The 18,885-nt window shown below is 35.0% G+C and overlaps 2 protein-coding genes across 5 annotated transcripts in view; one reads left to right on the top strand and one right to left on the bottom strand.

Annotated features, from left to right (window-relative positions):
* The window catches only part of LOC126827507 (histone deacetylase 6), a 168,647-nt gene that overhangs the window by 32,406 nt on the left and 117,356 nt on the right, over nt 1-18,885 (bottom strand). The gene's annotated exons all lie outside the window — the stretch shown is intronic.
* LOC126827575 (protein trapped in endoderm-1) overlaps nt 15,464-18,885 on the top strand; it is a 37,781-nt gene continuing 34,359 nt past the window's right edge. The window contains exon 1 of the mRNA XM_050557060.2: nt 15,464-15,560. The gene's annotated coding sequence lies outside the window, so the exon portion shown is untranslated. The remainder of the gene's footprint in view (nt 15,561-18,885) is intronic.

The raw sequence follows: 18,885 nt of genomic DNA, 5'->3' as shown, positions 1-18,885 counted from the left end.
GCTGTCTAGTCCTTCGGATGATACGAAAAACCAAGGTCTCGTGTATACATTGGAATGCACGTAAAAGATCCCTTGGCAGTTGGAATTCGATATAAGAGTAGGCGATAGTGCAGCTGCCCAGGCAAAATTTCCCTCATAGCACACTGTATGGCGTATGCCCGTCTTCGTTAGCCCAGTATAGGAGCAGAACAGTAGGACGTTAAACCCCATTTCATTTCATTTCATTAACTAGTTTGATCATGAATGAAGTCGACAAATTCATGGTTAAGCAGCATAACCTCATTATCACTAACTCTCACTTGATTTTTTTTCAGTTTTTGTTCTGCTGCAAAACCCAAATCACTTTTGTTGTTAGCTTGATGAATGTTCTTATCCAATCAGTCTAACTTGGAAGGTTTTATAAAACCTAATCCCAACGTTTTCCATATCTAATTCTTCTAACTTGATGAATTTTTTCACCAAGGTTGTCAGTGAGTAATCAATAAAGGTCCTCGGCAATGAATGGCAACATCAGTTTGCCCCTTAATCATATTGCGACATGAATTAAGGAAATGAAATGAAATGAAATGGGGTTTAACATTCTACTGTTCTGCTGCGAACTGGGCTAATGAAGACGGGCATTCGCCACATAGTGTGCTATGAGGGAAATTTTGCCCGGACAGCGGCATCGGTTTTTCGTCCCATCCGAACGATTAGATCATTAGACAGCTGTCCTTGTCAGGCCCTCAGTCCTGCATCACTGACAAGGGAAACCACGTCGGAAAATAGGGATGAACTTTCTCGGCCAATGCAGGGATCGAACACCCAACCTCCAGGCTAGCGAGCCAGCGTCTTACCTACTTAGCCACTGTGATCCCCGCAACATGAATGGAGACACCAACATTGTCAATAGAGAAAAAGAGGGGAAATGGCAGTGACCTCTCTGTCCTGGAAAAATGTTTGTCAAATATTTAGTTAATTAGAAAATAAATATCATTACGAGTAGCCAAATCAGAAACAGAAAATTATTTCCAGTATGAATTTAGAAGATTTTCCACCTAAGGAAGAACTCTAACTTAGTGGGGAATGTTTGACATATCATAAGGAAGAGCCCTATATTCCAAACTCAAAAATTACCGGAAGAGTGTAAAAGTAGTCACTTACAACTAAGGGCAGTAACTCTGCAAGGTATCATTGCTTGTCACCAAACTTGATGAGAGTGTTTGGCAAGACATAAGCAAGAACCCTATTAATTTTAACCTAAATTATAGCCTTTGACTCAGAAAACCTGAAAGTCACCCTTCAAACATATTTTAGTGGGCATATATATTCGTTGACTGGTAATTAAAGCCCTGCTTAATATATTTTGTGCATATTCTGATGAAACTGCTGAAGAGGTTAAAGCGATAATTTCATATTTTCTAAGAAAGTCAAAACATAATTATTTCTAATTCTTTTGCTCAATAGGTTGTCAACTCACTATTATACGATCATAGGTATTATTTTCCCACTTAAAAATCCTTTGACCCCGGAAATAATAACACAATTACCGCCCTTGTTTTTCTATTCCCCCCATGGAATAGCTATCTTCAAACGTTTGAATTTGAAGTTGAAAATAATACTTTTGCCAATTTCTCAACTGGCAATAGTGAATTATAGGATAAATAGGATTATTCTTTAACAAGGTAGGACTGTTTATAGATACTATCTATTTTAAGGCTTTATTTTAATACATTTTAAAAATATAACTTAAAAATGAGAAATTGCAACTTTAAAGGACAGAATAGGATTTGAAATCCACTAATACAAATTATCTAATTTTCAGGGCTGACATGGCAAAATTTATTCAATGATTTGCTTGATTACCGATGGTGTAGAAGAGTGGGAGGATGATAATTTGCTGGAAGGAGGGAACCCAAGATCTCAGAAGAAAATACACAAGTTATATTTATAGCACGGCTTTCATGACGTAACAGGTTTAACCAGAGGCAGTAGGCCAAGGTGTTAAACCTGTTAACGAATGAAGCGTGCTATAAATGACTTTTAACATTGACACCTGCTCAACATGCTTGTTGTTATTGCATAGAAAACCCACCCCACTTCTCTATATGATTTCTACTAAAACTAGTGTAAACCAGCAAAAGAGTGCAATAACATTGAACATGTCTAGTTATTGCACGGTTAATTTTTGCTCCACCCAATCTACTAGAAGGAAAACATTCTGCTTATTCAACGAATAGAACAAAGGAAGATTTCCCGTCCATGTTACTAGGTTAGATGGACGGCAGTGTTCCTTGTCCCATACATATACCTTGCATCAAAAACACAACACTTGCCTCATTGACAAACCTTCCGATCTAAAGTGCACACATTTGATCACTCAGACACCCAACAACCACAAAAACAGTTACAGCATCCACCGGAATTTAATTATTTACAGAAATAATACGATTGTATGATGGAATATTGATTTTGAACTATTTTGTTCTTTAAGAATATTACATGCATAATCTTCTTATAAAAGAGATAAATATATCATCTGAACAACACTTATTTAAATGAAGTGAAAGAAACTTATTAGATTTTCGTGAAATTGAAGGATTTTAATGGATGAAAATGCATTATAAGTTAGCGGAACTGTTCTAATCTTGTCCTTGTAAAATTTATTGAAAATTAGCCAATTGGATTCTGCAAACTCGAATATATTTCCAAAAGATTCATGGCTAAACACGTATTACAGCTTCCGCTTCATTTCATTTTTACACTTGTGGTGAACGTGTTATACGCTAGGGCAACTTTTTAATTTGACGAAATCAATAATGGTCAATATGTCTTTATGCCTGCAAGAAATCAGAAGAGGTTTTATTAAAAGATTAGCAGGATGGTCTGAGAGTATAAGCGCCAATATTAGTTTAGCTGAAGTCACAACAAGAATTTCATCAGTAGACGTATGTCGTATGAACCATCCGCGATAACATTTACAGACAATTATAAATCAGTTCTAAAACTGGGAAAAGAACAAACACAGAACCTAATCTTGTTACTCCTTTCACGACCCCAATGGCAGCTCTTCCATGTTATTCTCCGATCTTTCTATTACAGAAAAAACGAAATTGACACTCAGTAAAGAAGCAACTCGACTAAACGACTTCAAGTTACCAAAACAATTTCATTATTTGAAAAGTTTCCAATTATGTTTTTATTAGATAAGTGTATTAAATTGTCTAGCAATCTCACAGGGTTATCAACTTTCAGTAACAACATCAATGCATGTAAACCAATGTTTTTGTAACAATCTTCGATCGAGATGTGATGAAGATTCAAATTGACGATGACATCGCATCAACATACATCTACAGAAACGGAAATTTTTCTACTTGACATCCCTGGTAGAGCAAGGTTTTTAGAACATTCTACCATTTAAGAAATTGACTTGATATTTCTTTTTACGTGACTTCATTTCCTCAGCTTAAATTAGATGATGTTTTTGAACAGGGGCCTGTCTCACGAAATTATAACTAAGATAAAATCCAAATTTTAGTAATTTGATTGGATAATATTAGACTGATTTTAGTGCTTACCCAATTAAAATTGAAGTATCTACTAAAATTGGATTTAATCTTTAGTTGAGATTTCGAGAAACAGGGTCCAGAAGTCTAACCAAAGGGGGGGGGGGGAGAGGGAATGGGGGTCTCATGCTAAAATGCATCTGCACACAGAGATCCATTTACTTCATTCTTTGAGAAAAGATCTCTGCACAAAATTGCCGCCATGCAAAAATTAGTATTCTATTCTGCTTCACATTTATCATACACACAGGTACTAAATAAACTTTTCTCAAATTTATGAAATGGAAGCAGAGTAATTCTCGAAACATACTTAGGGTTTTCAACTAAAATCGTTGATTTAGAAATTAAAACATCGTTCAACTAGCTTAGTGTCTGTTCCTAAACAGAGCTAACTGTAGACAGGCAGCTTAAGTTTAGTATGGCTAAAATGTTCTCAAATGGATTATATAACATTTAATTAAACATACAGAGTGCGTTCAGCTTAAACATACATTATACAAGAGCTAAATCTGTCTATTGCAGGTCTTTCTTTAGGCCTGAAATGTTATCTAAATTATTAATTAGACATTAATTAACCTATCTAGACCATAATCAACTCTAGATGGCTTGGCTAGCCTTCTTAAGTGGATTATGAGCCGATTTACTGCATAACTTTCCTTCACGATTTAACAATTAAATGAATAATCGAGACTATGCTGTTTATCGTACTGACTTTAGTAATGATGATAGAGGCTAGGCCAAAATTTCAAACACTTAGTTCTCGGTTCACAGTGGATCAATTTGAATGAAATTTTCGGCAAATTGCCTTTACATTATGTAGTTTGTAACTATTATAGTGAGAACTACCAACTCGTTATCGAATCTCCCATAATGTATCTTTAAGTAAACATTACCAAATTATCAATATGAGATAATATCCCAACTAGGATCAAACAGAATCTCATCAAAAGAATTTACCCAACACTTGTAGGTTGTCGTGTACAAATTTTCAATTCATCATATCTTTGTAAATACTGAATGGAATTGAACCATTTCCGAACTGATACCCCCTATTAGAGATTCAATTTTCACAATATTGTAGTTTACAAGACAATCAAATTCCCTCAAATGCCGATCATAAGCTGCCAAAACCTTACAAGAATAAGAGTATTCATAAAATCAAAATCTTATGTCGCGCCTCATGGATGGATTGAACATATTGTCAGCCTCCTCCTCGACACATAGATGGGTTTAATATATTATTTTATCATAAATACATTTATTTTGTCTGAACAAGCTTGTAGAAGCAAACTCTCAATATTTCTACTTGATGTATCGAAGTGATTTAAAACTTTTAAAGCACTTAATATGTCATGTATGAGTGTCTATAACATGTCCATTATATGATTCAGACCATTTAGATGATCCGCTAAAAGCCAGAGAGGTGCTTTGTTTTCCGTATAGACAATAACCTGATCTGGTGTTAATAGTTTGTTGCCGTTAATATACCTGATAATGCAGTCTAACTACGCGTACACAAAATAATAAATATCATTTAGGTGAGATCAGTTTTGTTTTTTATAACATACCTTGGTTTTAAAATCTGATTATTTTTAATGTTCTTTACTGCCATTTATTTCATTGTTTCATTTTATTCTCAGAATGGTTTTTCATGTATGGACTTAAAGTAGCTAAGTCTCTAACTCAATATCATCCAAAGTCTTCGACATTGAAAACACAAATTATTTGTCAATTTAAATCAACATTGGTGTTGTGATCTTACCAGGAAAAGATGGGCTTCTGATATCCAATATTAAGACAAAATAAACATTTTACCATTAGTTTCAGCGCCATTTGTAACAAGGGACTCGAAGAACGAGGCTAGACATATTCCACTAGTCATGTCAAAAGGTGACGGCATATTCTAATCTGGAAAGCATGCGCAAAAAATACTATCAGTGTAGTCTGGAATAACCAGACGCTATAGACAGCCATTCTATTGAGACTTCTGGCGTATTTCGCCGAACAAAACTTATTAGTAAAACAGAAACGATTGAATGTAAATCAGTTATATACATTCATATTACATTATTATATGCGTTGCGACCCATTTGTGTCAATTTCTAGGTCCCAAATATTAGCGATATAGCTCCTTTAAAGAGTATCACACAAAGGGTTTGCACATAGACTTAAAGAGGAATCTCAGAGAGAGAGAGAGAGAGAGAGAGAGAGAGAGTCTAATGTCTATCCATTCAAAACAAACTAGTCTATTTTGAGACTGACATATCGTTCAATTTCTATTTCAACAATTCTTTAGAGGGATCTTCAGCAGTAAGAATAAAATCATGGAACGACCCTACAAGGAGGCACAGAGAGAGAGAGAGAGAGAGAGAGAGAGAGAGAGAGAGAGAGGCACTTGACACAAACTAGGTCATTTCGGGACTACCATTTGGTTCAATTATATTTCAATAATTTGTCATCGGTGGATAAACCGAGGGATCTGACAAGTACAGCTGTCTAGTCCTTCAGATGATACGAAAAACTGAGGTCCCGTGTATACATTGGAATGCACGTAAAAGATCCCTTGGCAGTTGGAATTCGATATAAGAGTAGGCGATAGTGCCGCTGCCCGGCCAAAATTTCCCTCATAGCACACTGTATGGCGTATGCCCGTCTTCATTAGCCCAGTATAGGAGCAGAACAGTAGGATGTTAAACCCCATTTCATTTCATTTCATTTCTGAATATAGTTGAAGCAATAAACATACAGTATATCGTGTGGAACAATTCATGAATTTATTTATTTAAGAATTTACCACAATTTCAACTTCAAACAAAAGTTATAATCTATAGATACATTATACTAAGAGTACACCAAGTTCTTCCACTTATTCCAATTTCAAAACATAAACCAATTTAAATAAATCAAGCGATTTAGCCTAATTACAAATAATATACGACATCCTGTAATTAATTCTTCAGGTAAATTCTGTGGGGTGTAATTACACAAGAATGATGAGAAAATACCTATCCCTTTCTGATGATAAGATGCTTAAATTACCATTTCAAAACCAGAATCAAAGATCAATACCTTGATATAACATTTATATTCCACTGGTTCCTGGTATTGCTGGCAATTAAATGTGATCACAGACTCTACCAGATTGTTTGTTAACAATACATCAATCACATAGACAATTAGATCATACTTCAATTCCATCACACCAAGAGAGAGAGAGAGAGAGAGAGAGAGAGAGAGAGTTAAAGGTCCACTCCACGTAAACTAGGTCATTTCGGGACTAACATATGGTTCAATTTCATTTCACTAATTCACTTGCGCGTAGGGCTCTTTAGCAGTGGGAGGAAACCCGGAGAAAACCCATGATGTTTGACAGGCGACCCTACTCCTTGTCACGTACAACCGGGGAAGCGAAACCACAGCGGTTGACTCAAGGACAGCCCTTATGATACAGTGCACATGTGCTAACCATTCAGCAATCCATCCACCCTCCCCACAAGAGAGAGAGAGAGAGAGAGATAAAGAGAGATAAAGAGAGAGAGAGAGAGAGAGAGAGGGAGATGGGGGGGGGGGTACATGTACAATCTGGTACTTAATGTACTTGGAATTTTTTATTCCATCACAAACTGTGATAACTATTAAAACATCAACCAAGAGTTATACATCATGTTATATTGGGACCAATATATACACAAGAAAAGACACATAACAGATACTTCAAACTGGTCAACACTAACTAGGTTATATACTGGGACTAATATACACACAAAAAAGACACATAAGAGTGGGTTTAACATCCACTCTACAGCTAGGTCATTTCAGGACTAACATGATTCAATTTCTAAAAGGGGTCTTTATCTGTGGAAGGAAACCAGAGGACCCGAAGAAAACACCCAAGATTGAACAGGCAAACCTACAAACAGGGAATGGAAGACAAGCCACTTGATTCCCACATTAAACCATTCGGCCACCCAACCAAGCGAAAGAGAGAATTGTCTCTTACTCGATAATTTGGTCCATATCCATTCGAAATTTTGTTACTTCCTGTTAGCGGGGAGGGAAATAATATTGTAGCAATTTATGAGACTGTTTTTAATTTTATTATATTTTGAAATAAAAACCGGTGATGCAGACCTTTTTAAATATGTCCTAATAAGGTTTTTTTTGTAATGTAAACAAAATGAAAATGAAATGAAATGGGGTTTAAAGTCCTAATGTTCTGCTCCAACTGGGCTAATGAAGACGGGCATACGCCATACAGTGTGCTATGAGGGAAATTTTGCCTGGGACCTTGGTTTTTTGTCTCATGCAAATTGCTAGACAGCTGTCCTTGTCAGGGCCTCCCGTCATGCACCACAGACAAGGAGAAACCATGTCGTGAAATTGAATGTAAACAAACTTTTCATAAGATCAGATGATAAATTAGTCAGTAGAATGTTCACAAGAAGTTGTGAACAAGCGATGGGAGCGAGTGAAGGCTACAATGACATTTCAAATCTCAAATCAGATGATCACTGAATTTATAAAATAAATGAATGATTTCTAAATTTATAACATAAATATATTTGGTGAAATATCCAACTTAATTTGAAATCAATATGTCACTTTAAGTTGGTTGGGAAGTATTTAAACATACATGGAAGAGCTAAATCTGCCTATTGAAGGTCTTTCTTTAGGCCTGAAATGTTATCTAAATTATCAATTAGACATTTATTACTTATCCAGACCATAATCAACTCTCGATGGCTAGCCTGCGATGTTTATTGTATTAGGTTCCGGTTTGCTGTTCGACTTCCATTCATAATTTAATCATGAAATGGATAATCTAGACTATATTTTTATCGTACCGACTTTAGTAATGATGATCGAGGCAAGACACAAAATTGAATCGCTAAATAAAATCTTGGTTCAGAGTGGATCAATTTGACTGAAATTTTCAGCAAATTCCCTTTACATTATCTAGTTTTTAACTATTATAGTGAGAACTGCCAGCTCTTTATATAATCTCCCATAATGTATCTCTAATAGAGTTGGTTAATAATTTGATTGACAGCTAAATTTGTTGATTATTGATTTCAAAAGTACATCAGTTTGAAGTTTATGAAGCAACATTTATAACAACAATTTAAGAGTTCTAGGACAGTTATTTCTCAAGCTTAACCTCTAAAAGGTGTTGCTTATTTTCATATCGGTAGGGGGATCAGGCCAGGTAAGAAAGAGATCAAGTCGGCTAGGGAGGTCATTTCCAAAACGAAACTTCATGTACAAGTAATTCTTGGTTCGTGTTAGGATTACCTACCCCTAACCTTAACCCTTGTCATCCCTAACTTGAAATGTGGGAATTTCCGAACACCCCACTGACCTAAAAAATTAACTCTCCCAACTTATAAAGGTGACTCTAATGGATACAAAAAGTATCTCCATCTACACATATACACATTATCAACCTGATTCACGGAATTTCTCCTTCACTGGCAACCTAATTAACCCTGGCAACAGCGACAGGAAATTGTCTTCCTGACTGTTATTTCAGAATATCGTGACTCCTTTTAGTTTTAATGTTACACAGCGACGGTCACTTACTCATAATCAACTCAATATGTAAAGATTCGACTCGTATTGCAAAAAACAGTCTGTATAGCTGTTTTCATTTCATTCCGTAATCTGGTATTCACGGAAAAAGAAATTATTCTCACTTTCTATATCCTAATCCTATTATAATAAGATTGTCTTGCTGACCGGAGATAAATAAGAAATTCAATACACTGTATGATAATTAGAGGATGAATACCACAGTAAGATTATACAACCAAAACAATATTATCACGGCTTGATTTGCTTCCCAGAATAATACAGATTTTACTATTTGACTATTAGTTACTTGATTACTATTTGAATATTCAAAGTCATTATTTGAATGTAATCATTATTTGAGTGCTATTTGAATATTCTAAGTCATCATTTGGATGTAATTTGAATATTTTAAGTCATTATTTGGGTGTAATTTGAATATTCTAAGTCATTATTTGGGTGTAATTTGAATATTTTAAGTCATTATTTGGGTGTAATTTGAATATTCTAAGTCATTATTTGGGTGTAATTTGAATATTTTAAGTCATTATTTGGGTGTAATTTGAATATTCTAAGTCATTATTTGATTACTATTTGTAAATTTGATTCTGTTATGTTCAATTTTTTAATTTTTTTTCTGACATTTTAAAATTTCTAACAATAGTGAATCTTTTCCAATAAAACACCTGGACAGGGGGCACTACGGCTTACTCACATTTTCGATTTTCCTTACCAGGCATTTCATTTTGTCCTGTGCCACTGATAAGCTTGGTTCCCAGTTGTTCTTTGGTGCAGGAAGGACAGTCTGGCAAAGGAAAGGGTACAGGATTTTCAAGGGTGCTATGAACCCATTGTAAATACCCAACCTTTATTTAATGTTTCATAATGTTACACAAATGAGGTTTCGCACAAATATTTTAATGGAAGGACTATCCCAAAAAGTGCACACAAATTTTTGGGGAACTACAGTATAAATAACTCATTAGTAATGTTGAACAAGATTTCTCATGAAGCAATAATTAGTATGGTACATATTTTCTTTCTTCACGGTATAAATCAGAAATGTAAGAGTTCCCATCAGGTAATTTGGGTTGGATACGACATATCCTCCTAAAGGAACACCCAACCCATAGTTTTGTGTTTTCTAGTTCCGTGTAATATTTATAAACAGTATGTACATGCACAAGTGGTTGAAATATGTTAATGTCAGATTCTGACTAAAAATACATTAATTCACATTACATGTACACTATTCTTCACACCTATCTTAAAGATACAGTAACAGAAATAAATTAACAATATCTCGGACTCCCACCATTATAATGTTAAAGATAATGTTAAAGACACAACAGAAGAAAATTAATTACAGTATATGTCAGATTCACACCTATCTTAAAGATGCAGTTACAGCAATAAATTAACCATATCTCAATATAATGTTAAAGTTACAATTTCATATTTTTAAGTTATATTTTTAAAATGTATTAAAATAAAGCCCTAAAATAGATGGTATCCATAAACAGTCCTACCTTGTTAAAGAATAATCCTATTAAAACTATAATTCACTATTGCCAGTTGAGAAATTGGCAAAAATATCATTTTCAACTTCAAATTCAAACGTTTGAAGATAGCTATTCCATGGGGTTTGACGTCCACTCGACACAAACTAGGTCATTTTGGGACTAACACATGGTTCAGTTTTATTTCAATAATTTGCTTGCATGTAGGGGTCATATTTTTAGCAGTGGGAGGAAACCGGAGAACCCAGAGAAAACCCACAAGGTTGGACAGGCAACCCTACTCATTGTCACGAACAACCTGGAAATCAAAACCACGCCAGTTGACTCAATGACAGACCTTAATATACAGCGCGCACACGCTAACCATTCGGCCATCCAACCCCCCATGCAGTAACATAAATAAATTAACTCCATCCCAGACTCACACCAATAGAATAGAGTTATACTGCTTGTCAACACTGGCTCTAAGAGTACATTCCAGGTGTTGGCTGAGAAATTAAAGTCCCTATTGTCAATAGTGCAGCATGGAGGGTCTGGCAAGGAAAATGTCTAGTCATTCAGATGGGACAAAAAATTTGTGTACTGTGTACAGTAAATGAACACTTGATGAAGATCATAGGTGAAAATGCCACTGTCTGAACAAAATTTTCCTCATAACACATTGCATAGTGTATTCCCATCTTCATTAGCCCACATAGTACTGCACATATCGCCCCTTTAAATTGCATGATTTTTGAAAACAATGGGATAAGCTTATAATATCTACTAATCTACACAATAGGATAGGCATATGTACACACATGTGTGATATATGCATGGGTGTACGTAGGCATGATAAATTTGGCAGTCCATCCTAACCTATTACATATACCTAGAGAAAACAATTACATGTTAACTTGTCTTAAATCATTTCGCAATATAAACGTACAAGGGGTGTTGGATGGCTGAATGGTTAGCACATGCGCGCAGTGTCATCAAGTCTGTCACTGAGTCAACTGGCGTGGTTTCGAATCCCTGGTTGTACGTGACAAGGGGTCGCCGGTCCAACCTCGTGGGTTTTCTCCGGGTCCTCCGGTTTTCTCCCACTGCTAAAGACCCATACGCGCAAGTGAATTATGGAAATAAAATTGAACCATATGTTAGTCCCAAAATGACCTAGTTTGTGTCGAGTGGACGTTAAACCCCATTTCTCTCTCTCTCTTTCTCACCACATCAAAATCGGAAGAAAAATGATTTTTCAGGCAAAAGGAAATATATTTTTGCCAAGGGATAAGACATTTTTTCGACAAGGAGTAGGGTCGAGGTCCAACCTCGTAGGGTTTTCTCCGGGTCCTCCCATTTCCTCTCACTGTTAAAGACCCCTACCCCTACGGGTTTAATGTCCACTCAACACAAACTAGGTCATTTCGGGACTAACACATGGTTCACTTTTTTTATTTCAATAATTCGCTTGTGCATAGGGGTCTTTAGCAGTGGGAGGAAACCGGAGAATCTGGAGAAAACCCACGAGGTTGGACAGGCGACCCTACTCCTTGTCACGTACAACAGGGGAATAAAAACCCTGCCAGTTGACTCAATGACAGACTGTATGATACAGCGTGCACATACTAACCATTAGGCCATCCAAACCCCCCTTTAGGTAAGCCCCGTGAAGGACAGCAAGAAAAATATAAAAGAGACTGTGCTCCCTGCTTTAGTTCTACAGGTAGTTTATTATAATCAAAGCATGATTGTAAAATATGTGTTTGAAAAAAAAAAGAGTGGGGTTTTTTTTTTTAAAGAACGAGATAGAAATACTGTGTGGTTAATGTAAACATATAGTCACAAGGAAATTTAGAATGTGTTTTATATAATGATTGTAGAATATGTGTTTGAAAAAAAAAGAGTGTTTTTTTTTTTTTTAAAGAAAGAGATAGAAGTACTGCGTGGTTAATGTAAACATATAGTGACGAGGAAATTTAGAATGTGTTTTATATAATGATTGTAGAATATGTGTTTGAAAAAAAAAGAGTGTTTTTTTTTTTAAAGAAAGAGATAGAAGTACTGTGTGGTTAATGTAAACATATAGTCACGAGAAAATATAGAATGTGTTTTATAAAATGAATAAAACATGTAACAATAATCAGAGAGTTTATTACATAATATTAACCAGTTGTGGTTTATAGCTGTCAGTTGGACATATAATTAGTCAGAGTCTTCCCGTTATGACCCCCCCCCCCCACCTCCCGTTATTGATCTCGCGATAGGAACAATCTAGGATGGGGATTATCAAATACAAAAGGATTAAAACTATAGTCAACTTCACAGAAATGTGGTTTACAACAAAAGTGAGACTAACAAAAAAAATAAGTTTGTATATAGTTTAGTACATTGACCATAATCTACGTGAAAGACAAAATATATTTAAAACAGGTCGTAAACCCATACAATGTGAAATAACGTCGGCATATTCAATAGCACTTTTTACTCCAGTTTGATTCTTAGATCACTTATACGGTGTTCAACTCTTCTGTATTTTCGCCTTAGAAATAAATCGTACATTTGCAATTTTTAAAGATATGTTTTAATTGGAGTGACAAATATCGTTATACAGTGATAGTGAGTTTACAATCATATATTTGATTGATTTATGAGTAAATTTTGAATGCAATTATAAGTGAATAATATTTAAGATACTCGTTAACCGATGACACATGAACATATCTCATATATTTTAATCATTAACGAAGATTGAACAGTAATAATAATTGTTTGTTGTGTGACATAAGTTTTAACACGTCTCAAACATAACACCATTTCATTGGGGGCACTGTCGGGATTAGACTAATTAGTCTTATAATAATTTATCAGGGGCGAATCCTGTGGGGGGGGGGGATGCGGAGGGGGGTCCCTTCCCCCCCCCCCCCTGCTCAGCTATATAAAAAACTTTGTACAACACTTTGATGAAAAAAGTGTCACAGGTGCTTTATCATCAGATGGTGGGGATAGGATGGGCATTCAAAGCATGAGGTAATAATATAGACATATGTGATATCACAATTATTGCTTTGCATCAATGAAATTGAATCCTATTAATTCATTATAAAAATTAATGTCAAACAGGCTTTTGGATTTCTCACTTTAAAAAGCTCAGTGTGTATGTATGCCTACGTAATTTGGGGATGATTATGGAATCATGCATTGTCAACTTTTAAATTTCCTTAACAGGAACCTGGCAAACCCCCTCCTGCAAAAATTCTTGGATCCCCCCCTGTTTATATGTGTTACGCTTGCAGTAGATAAGTCAGTTAATTGGTCACAACTTCGTCATATTATTAGAGTATATTATATGATTGACCGTTAAATGAAGGCTACTAATATCTATTATTGTGAATGGTTGTTAAATACTAATAAGGTTGTTGATAACACCTTGACCGTTATAAATAGTCTCAGATAGAAGTGTAATGTCCTCTCTTCTCACGAAAGTGATTTTAAAACCGTTTTAAAGATATATTTGGCCTAATATTCCTAATCGTTGGGCTGTCAATTAGGGGAACTCTGACATTTTTGTCCTGTATACGCTCCATGAGTGTTTTTCCGGGAATCCAGTATCTTTCTAGTAAGATTGGATATCTCTACTTTCCATATATACCAAAGTACTTTTATTGGAAATAACCACCCGATAAATACTTTTCTGGGAACCTATCTTTAAAATGACTTTTTGATTTACAAGAACTTTTTTTTTATTTTTAGTGTTTCTACCCGTTGTCTATATATTACTCCTTGTTAATACAGAGAGAGAAAAATGGGGTTTAACATCCACTCGACACAAACTAGGTCATTTCGGGACTAATATATGGTTCAATTTTATTTCAATAATTCGCTTGCGTGTAGGGGTCTTTAGCAGTGGGAGGAAACCGGAGGACCCTGAGAAAACCCACGAGGTTGGACAGGCGACCTTACTCCTTGTCACGTACAACCAGGGCATATGTAAATAACTTAATAAAATCAACCTGTCCAATGTCCATAATATTATATATTAGGTATTGGACGTTAAATTTGTAAACAACAACAACAACAGTACAACGTCGACTGCTGGACAAGACAGAAGGAGGGCATGGGTCAATGGAGACAGATGTGAAATAGGACCATGGTCGTAATAACTACAATCTGTTATAATATGTTATGTTCCTGTGTATTGGTTGTTAGAATTATTGATGTAATGACTTTTAATGTTAGTTCCTGCATTGTTGATATAAAGAAGTCAAATCAACAGTCATCATTATCATTAGATCTTTTAATTAATCCTGTTACAAGTTTTTTCACAGAGAGAGAGAGAGAGAGAGAGAGAGAGAGAGATATGGGCTTTAATGTCCACTCGACACAAACTAGGTCATTTCGGGACTAACATATGGTTCAATTTTATTTTAATATATCGCTCGCGCATAGGGGTCTTTAGCAGTGGGAGGAAACCGGAGGACCCGGAGAAAACCCCCCGAGGTTGGACAGGCGACCCTACTCTTTGTCACATACAACCTGGGATTTGAAACCATGCCAGTTGACTCAATGACAGGCCTTATGATACAGCACGCACCATTCGGCCATCCAACTCCCCTTTGCACGGAGTCATCTCAGTGTACGAAGATACCACATGTAAATATATTCCTGCTATTGTGGTGTATCCTGACATTTCCAGGAATTCTATAAAGTACTAGGTTGCTTTTCTGTTCTGCCCACAATAACCTGTATTAGCCTATCATTGAGATGTGTTGCTAGAGACTGACTGTATATAATAGAACACATCACGTGTGATCAGAGTTAGTATAGAACTACACTATATAGTGAAACCAATCAGTCACACGGCTATATGGCTATAGAATAGTACTACTAGAGTCTAGTAAAACTTGTATTGATGATGATGTTTTAACTTTATGAATGAAACAAGGTAAGGACATTATTTTCTTCAATGGATTATTAACTTAATATTATAAAAATAAGAAAGGACATTATTTTCTTCAATGGATTAATAACATATGACTCTTTATTAGGTCATTAGGATATTATTTTCTTCAATGGATTAATAACTTAGTATTATAAAAATAAGAAAGGACATTATTTTCTTCAATGGATTAATATGTTTTATAAAAATAGGTAAGGAAATTATTTTTTTAAATGGATTAATATGTATTATAAAAATAGATAAGGAAATTATTTTTTTCAATGGATTAATATGTTTTATAAAAATAAGTAAGGAAATTATTTTTTTCAATGGATTAATATGTTTTATAAAATTAAGTAAGGAAAATATTTTTTTAAATGGATTAATTTAATAACATAATATATCTCTGTATTAATAGGTCATTTGGTAAGGAAATTATTTTCTACAACGGATTAATTAAATAATATCTGTATAAGGCCAAGCCAATTGAATTTTTATTAGTTGCTTGGGGTTTTGATCAATAAATGAAATGTTGTTTAACATCCTACTGTTCTGCTCCGAACTGGGCTAATGAAGACGGGCATATGCCATACAGTGTGCTATGAGGGACATTTTGCCCGGACAGCGGCACTATGGCCTACTCTTTTATCGAATTCCAACTGTCCAGGGAACTTTTATGTGCACGCCAATGTGTACACGGGACCTCGGGACGACTAGATAGCTGTCCTTGTCAGGCCCTCCATCCTGCATCACTGACAAGGTAGAACCACGCCGGAAAATCTGGATGAACTTTTTTGGCCAATGCAGGGATCGAACACCCAACCTCTAGGCTAGCGAGCCAGCGTCTTACTCAATTTGCCACCGTGATCCCCTTACATATTGGGAACTAAAACATTTTGAGAAGAGGGACTAAGTACTGTTTGTTTTTAAATTTTTATATATTTTTTTATATTTTTTTACCAAATCTTTAGAACGTATTTACCCTGTTCAAACAGTTTTTTATGTATTGATCAATGATCGTACAAATCTATCAATGAAACGAGAATTTAAAAATTCTTTTTATAACTGATTTAATTTGGATTTATATAAATTCAATCAAATTTCATTAGTTCACTCCCCCCCCCCCCCCACACACACACACCCCTCCAAAATAAGCTATTTATATAGGTTTTAAGCCAGAATTTTTGTTCAATATCATTTAAAAATTAAAGGTTGAATGTACGTAACTTTGGTGTGGTTCATTTAGTACTACACAGTACACCTGATATAATTTCTCACATGTTAACATTACTTACTTCAAATGGAATTTATCGATCTGCACATGTTACAGAATCATGATTTAGGTTAAAAAAAACATCTTCATTAGCACCCAGGCGGAGTAGGACGTTAAACTTCATTTCATTCTGATTCAAAAAGAATTCAAAATGTTACAGAACCATAATCTTTAAGATCATAATGCACAGAAAAGGAAATCAGAACTTTATCATTCAACAAAATGTATCATTAGTTTACGCTAGATTATCCAGACTAATTTATTATTAAGATAGTTGAAATGAAATGAGAGTTCAAAATGAAATGAAATGGGGTTTAACGTGTGCTATAAGGGGAATTTTGTAAGGACAGCGGCGATACTGTCTACTCTTATATCAAATTCCAACTGTCAAGGGTTCTTTTATGTGCACACCAAAGAGTACATTGTGCTATAAGGGGAATTTTGTATGGACAGCGGCGATACTGTCTACTCTTATATCAAATTCCAACTGTCAAGGGTTCTTTTATGTGCACACCAAAGAGTACATTGGTAGACTTTGTTTTCCATGCCAGGCCCTCTATCCTGCACCATAATTGACATTGAGGAAACAAGACTGGATAAGGGTGAGAAATATTCTCGGTAAACACAACATAAATTAGGTAATTTCGGAACTAACACATGGTTCAATTTTATTTCAATAATTCACTTGCATGTAGGGGGCCTTTAGCAATGGGAGGAAACCAGAGAAAACCCACAAGGATGGACAGGCGACCCTAACCCTTGTCATGTACGACCGGGGAATTGAAACCATGTCGGTTGACTCAATGACAGACCTTATGATACAGCGCGCACATGCTAACCATTTGGCCATCCAACTCCCATGCAATATAGGAAATAGATAACAGTATAATAGATAACATGTCTCAAGATCAACAATAGGATTGAAACCAGGATCTCCTTCTTATAGGGAATCAATGCCATACTGACTGAGCCACAGTGGCTCCCGGATGATTTTGAAGAGTATGCATAGGAAATAGACGACAGATAATAGATAACATCTATGAAAATAAAATAATTCCAAGAATGTGATGAGTCAAATTAGAGGTACCCGGTAATAATGGGTGGAAGTAGGGTTGGGCGATAATGAAAAAAAAATAAAATAACAAATGTGATAAAAATTAATTAAATATCACGATAAACGATATTTTACAACCCCATATCCAATGTTTGTCCGACCTTTTTAATTAACTCAATCTTACAACCCCATATCCAATGTCTGTCCGACCTTTTTAATTAACTCAATCTTACAACCCTTTATCTAATGTTTGTCCAACCTTTTTAACTGAATCAATGGAGTGTTGCCAATACGTAGTATATCCGGGGTGTTCCCACTTAGCCGGCAGGCTTTGATGTCAAATTTTGCCGCTAATCCAGAGTTAATCCTAGAACAATGGTGTTATAAACTATAGTCCATATCTTTTTTAAGACTAAAACTGTATTGATTTTAACAAATTTAACTTTTATTAAATAACATTAAATAGCTTACACATATAAAAATATATTGATTTTAACAAATTTAATATTTATTAAATAACATTAAATGATTTACACATATAAAAATGCATTACAATTTACACATTTAACTTTTATTAAATAGCATTATATAATTTATAAATAAATGTCTTACAACATAACAATCATTTTACAGCCCCACTAAATAGGAAATATTTGTTCCATACCAATTTACACTTAAAGAGCCATTTAACAACTGTGTTTTCAAATGTTTAATTCTTGTATCAAGTTGTCGATATTTCTTAACTCGAGGCCTTTTGGTACCACCAAATAATATCTGTGAAATGGTGATTTCGACATAGGATTGTAAGAGGGATTAAGAGCTCATTAAAGCTGAACACTAGTGAACAGTTCTTGAGTGACTACTTTTAAACAGACTATAGTTTTAAGATCAATCAAAGGATTATGGTCTGGATAAGTTAATTAATGTCTAATTGATAATTTAGATAACATTTCAGGCCTAAAGAAAGACTTGTAATAAGCAGATTTTGCTCTTGCATAATGCAT

This window comes from Patella vulgata, chromosome 7 (assembly GCF_932274485.2).
Source record: "Patella vulgata chromosome 7, xgPatVulg1.2, whole genome shotgun sequence".
Lineage (NCBI taxonomy): Eukaryota > Metazoa > Mollusca > Gastropoda > Patellidae > Patella > Patella vulgata.
This window is presented reverse-complemented; position numbering and strand designations above follow the sequence as displayed.